Source organism: Adiantum capillus-veneris, chromosome 1 (genome assembly GCF_014529385.1).
Source record: "Adiantum capillus-veneris isolate H3 chromosome 1, ASM1452938v2, whole genome shotgun sequence".
Lineage (NCBI taxonomy): Eukaryota > Viridiplantae > Streptophyta > Polypodiopsida > Polypodiales > Pteridaceae > Adiantum > Adiantum capillus-veneris.
In genome coordinates this window covers 114,916,265-114,921,953 of record NC_140931.1, presented here as the reverse complement: position 1 = coordinate 114,921,953, position 5,689 = coordinate 114,916,265, and positions in this window count along the sequence as shown.

Below are 5,689 nucleotides of genomic sequence, written 5' to 3'. Positions count from 1 at the left end.
GTGCCTAGTGCACACACACACACCCACACCATCACCATCACCGCAATCACCATGCTTGTCTTGAGCATGACCTATACACCCTTGGCTATGGAAGATGAAGGGCAACTAAATGAAGGATGATGGCCATAATCCTCGTGCGAGTCTTCGCCATCAACTCCCACCTATCCGCCATGTGCTCTACCACTCTCTCCCTTCTCATTCCCCTACCCTATGCTCCCCATTTCATCGCCTAATTCTCTAAATAAAGCTTGAGGTTTTGTGATTATGTTTTCTTGCAATGTTTTGCCCATGTGAGGTGTGCGGAATCGCCACCTAGTCTTGTGTTTTGGAGTGAGCTTGTGTATATGTGAAGGGTGTGCGGATTCCCCATCCTTTTGTGATGCCTAAGTACTAAGCCGCTATACCCCCTCCCTCACTCTCTCTCTCTCTCTCTCACTTGATCTCATTCCCTTTCCTTTTCATCATTACTCCCAAGCATCCATCTCTCTTGGATGAAAACTTTGTTATGGTGGTGTGTTGTTTGCGTCCTAGCCGCTGAAGCTAGGTGGTGCCCCCTGTTTGCTTTACCATGACAGGCTCGAGGCGCGCCATTCGGTCCCCGGTGTTTTAGAGGCCGTCGGGGTTCGGGGTTCGCTTTGCTCCCGTCATTTGGTGCCCCCACTAAGGATCTTTTCATGAAACCCTTTAGTTTACAAGACTGAAACCCTTAAACTATTGTGAATGGATGAATGGCTAGCAGGATTTGCTAATTGGACGACAGAAGAAGAAGAGCTCCAAGCACAACTAGATGAACTCCGCATCTCCATCGAAGCTCGAGTGCCAGGCGTAACGGTAATTGATTTGCAGTGGGAGAGTCAACCAACACGCCAAACCCAGTGGATATACATAGGCCAAGTGACAAGAAGAAGAAGGAGAAGGTCGAAACCATGTCCGCAACCTACAACCAACCCACAACAACAAAATGGAAGGAGCTCTACACAATAGAGAATCAACACTATTCTACTTTGAGAATCGGGTAACTCAAGTCATCGAGGTAATTATCACAGTCAGTTTTCAAGTCGCACCTGATGCTGCAGCACAGATAACGGAAGCATTGGCTCACACTCTCACTAGAGAAACTAGGGATCTACTGAGTTTGTTGCAGGAAAGAACACCACCCTCTCCCACAAGCTTGGACAGTGACTAAGCACCTCTAAGCTTCACATGAATCAGTACAACCTACCTCAAGACACACATACCAACACGTGTACGCTCAATCAAGGTAATACTGGATTTGAAGGCTCACTACCAGCACGTCATTGACACCATGCCGGGTGGGGAGCGGTTTTTGGAGGCTCTAGCATCAGATCAACCATTTGTCTTACCTTTGGTACAAGGCAATGTACCGTTTGAAGTTTTAATCTATGTCCTAGTATAAGAGGGTATACACGCCTCCTTGTAAAGAAGAAAAAAACTTTTGCAAGTTAAGCAGTGTGTCTTTCTAGCTCTCTCTCAGTAATCATGGCAAGTGTAGCATTTCCAACATTTAAAGGAAAGAACGGGGAGGATTTGGTAACAGACTTCCTAGATGACTTTGAAGTAGCATGTGTAGTGAGCAACAAAGATACGGATGAATCCCGGGTTAGAATCTTTAAGCATCTCATGAAGCTAGAAGCTAGATCATGGTACAATGCACTTCCACAAGCAACCAAGGATGACTGAGAACCCTTAAAAACCGCTTTTAAGAGGCGCTTTGGGGGAGGTACCACTTCAGAAAAGTTGTGGGACAAGTTGAGAGACTTGAAGCAGGAGGGTCTTTTAGAATATGCCACCTATGAGTCCAAATTTGTGGATTTGTGGGAACGGTGGGTTGAGTCACTGGCTAGGGGGGAAGCTGCACCCGATTTCCTAAAAAAAGATCGGTTCACGCATGGCTTATGGCCGCTTCTCAAGGAGAAGGTGAAAGGTAGATTCCCGGCTACGTACGAGTTAGCCGTTGAGATTGCTCGCCTTAAAGACAAGAAGCTGCGAATGAAAGCCAAAGAAACTGAGTCAACAGAATCAGAAACATCGCGTCGACCAGCAACTACGACAACCACCATTCCACCACCACCACCGGCTCTTGGGGTAAGAGATGACCAACAAGATATGTTGGCCCATATTACTGACCAACTGCAGAATTTGTCTGTCCACTTAATACAACAAGGGAGGAGTCAAGAAAGAGATCAAGACCCTGGAAGAGCACGACGACAAAACAGGGAGTATCATTGCTACAACTGCGGAGAAGACGGTCACGGTATGTACTACTGTCCCAAACCACGACAAAACTATAATAGAGGAGGTAGGAGGAACCAATTGTCACCCCCTAGAGAAAGAACACCCCCACCCCGAGCACCACCCCCACCAACACAAATTCTACGTCCACCCCAGACACCACTACAAGCATCCATCCCACCTCTTCCACCAGCCCCACCACCTGATCGCCCTGTAAACATCATAAGGCTAGAAGACAAAGGAAAAGCCATAGTAGTGGATCCACCTAGAGCAAAGGAGAGGGACAAGGGTAAGGAGAAGGTAACCTTTTTAGAACCACTTGAAGCCATGACTGTGAAAAGAGCTAGGAGGGAGAAAGCTACACAATCAGATGATGAGAGAAGCATGAGAGGAGAAACTAGCAAGAGGCCATCCAGGCCACGACGGAAATTGGGCATCGCCGACTTCCAGCTAGGGGAAAGTTCTAAGACCTATGATCTAACATTGGATGTGGCAGAGCAAGGACCGAAGATTACATGGCCACAGCTGCTACATCTTGCACCAAAAGTAAGGCGACAATGGTCTAAAATGGTAAGTACAAGATGCTCCAAAACAAAGGTAGCCGGAGCAATTTCGGGATGCAACATGGATGACATCCTTCCAATTGTCGACGTAAACATAAAAGGAAAGAGGGTTGGAAACACCTACATTGATGGAGGTGCACAAATTTGTGTAATAAGCGAAGCTATGATGCTTCGATTAGGGCTCGAGGTTGACAGGCCTTCTCCATGCAAGGCAAAGATGGCAAACAACGCAAAAGTAAAGTGTGTGTGTGTGGTAAGTGCCGTGAAAATCAAAGCTTTCAACACTGAGGTAGAGGTAGATGTTTTTGTAATGCCTACTAAGGGGGAGGGCTATCCACTAATTTTGGGAAGGCCATGGTTGATGGCCATGAAGGCAAAACAGGACTGGGGTACTGGCCTTCTACGCATGACCGGTAAGAAAGGGGAGACAATCTACTACGACATGAGGATTGGCAAGCAGAAGCAAATGAATCTGGAAACATCGGCAGATGAAACCACTAGCGAATCTTCCAGTTCTGAGGAGGAGACCACATCCACCGACGAAAGTGACAGTTCAATTGATGTGATGGGTATCATTATGAAGGATCCACAAAGGGTAAGCACAACTGGTGATCCATCACCAAAAGGGAAACCCAAGGAAGAGGAGAGAAAATCACCTGGCCTAGGAGGAAGTAGGTTGAAGGGTATGTTGTCTACGGAATTAACACTTGAGGAGAATGATAGTTTTTTGCAAATGTTGATGGGATTTCCTAACCTGTTCATTGACAACTATGAAAGAATTAGAGGCATTACAGTGGTGGAACATCATATTAAGCTGAAGGAAGGGGTAAAACCAGTTGTGCAAAAGCTACGACGATTGGGGGTCATACAAGAAAAGACACTCTTGGCCGAGGTAAGGAAACTGCTAGAGGCAGGATTCATCTATCCTGTAGAAAACTCAGAATGGGTGTCACCCGTAGTGGTGACGCCTAAAAAGAATTGTAAGTGGAGGGTCTGTGTTGACTACAAACCACTAAATGCAGCTACAAAGAGAGACCACTTTCCTCTCCCTTTCTTGGATGAAATTCTGAATGAAGTAGCAGGTTTTGAATGCTATACCGTCTGTGATGGTTATTTTGGATACTTTCAAATACGCATAGCCTTGGAAGATCAGCTAAAAACCACTTTTATCACGCCATGGGGTTGTTTTGCATACAGGGTTATGCCATTTGGTCTCACAAATGCACCTGCCACATTCCAAAGATATGTCACATATGTTTTTCAACCGTTCTTTGGAACATCCATAAGAGTGTTCATTGATGATTTTTGTATATATAGCTCCCGTATTTCACATTTAGAAAAGGTAACTGAAGGTTTGGCCAGGTTGCAGAGCCTAGGTGGGCAGTTAAATGTGGATAAATGCCACATTGGGGAGAGTAAAGTCATTCTACTAGGCCATGAAATTTCAGCAAAAGGTATCAACGCCGACCCAAGTAAGGTGTCCGCACTCATAGCCCTACCTTCACCAACGACCGCACGTCAATTGGTCTCTTTTCTACAGAAGGTGAGGTACTTAAGTAGATTCATACATCTACTATCACAACTTGTTCTACCACTGCAACAACTCACTCAAAGATCAACTTTCACTTGGGACGAGGAAAGCGAACATCACTACAACAAGGTAAAGGAGGTCTTAGCCACTCTGCCAACTATCTCACCACCTAAGTGGGATGAAAATTCTATGTCACCTCAAGTGTTGGTGATGACTCATTGGGGGCTGTGCTACTCCAAAAGGATACGACGACATCTTTCATGAGGCCAATCTACTTCTCTAGTCGAATGATGACAGCAGGAGAGAAAGGTTTCACCCATGTGGAACACTTAGTCCTAGCTCTTAGATTTGCAACTACAAAGTTTAGGTCATATTTGCTGCCTAAGCAATTTGTGATTCTAACCACGGATGAAATATTTCCCTATGTTGTACAACACATGGATGTGTCTGCTAGAATTACTAAATGGCTAGTTCGTCTGCAAGAGTTTGACTACACGGTACCGGTAGAAAGCACGACAAGAGCAAGTTTGGGGGGACTCATGACCTACCAAGTCTTTGAAAGGAAGGAGAAGAAATCTAAGGGAGGAGAAGTCCGATTACCTCCAGTTCCACCGATGGTAGAAGGAGCATACTCTCTCTACTTTGATGGAGCCTACAAGCGAGCGTCCGACAAAGCAGCTGTGGTCTTTGATGACAAAGGGACAAAGGTATTTTCGTTGGGCCAATTGTTAGATTCAAATTCTAACAATGAAGCTGAGTATGCAGCACTAACCAAGGGTCTACAATGGTGCGTCTCGCAAGGTGTACAACGCCTTAATGTATTTGGGGATGCTCTACTTCTGGTAAGGCAAGTAAATGGAGCATGGACATGCAAGAATCCTAGTTTAAGGACTCACTTCAGTGGTGTAAAAACCTTGTTGGGTAAGTTTGAAGAAGTTCAAATACACCATATCCCAAGGGCTCAAAACCAAGAAGCAGATGCCCTAGCAAGTGAAAGACTACAGGAAGTGGTGGTTGGAGCAATAAAACTAAAGCTCCCTCTATTTCAAGGAAGTAATGCCTTGCCTGACATCTGCATTTTTTGGAAACAGGGGAATGCCCATCAGATTTAACAAAGGGACAGAAGCAATGGCTGACGCGGAAGGCCACACGGTATCGACTCATCAATGACGGTTTGTACTATAAGGGTAAGGACCAAATACTCAGGAAGGTCCCTCTCTCTCAAGAAATCACGGGAGTAAGTGCTAGTTGTCACGACGGGGTTTGTGGTGGTCACTTTTCCCTAGACATAACAAGTAGGAAAATCTTGCAGGCAGGCTTCATATGGCCTAGCCTCAACCGT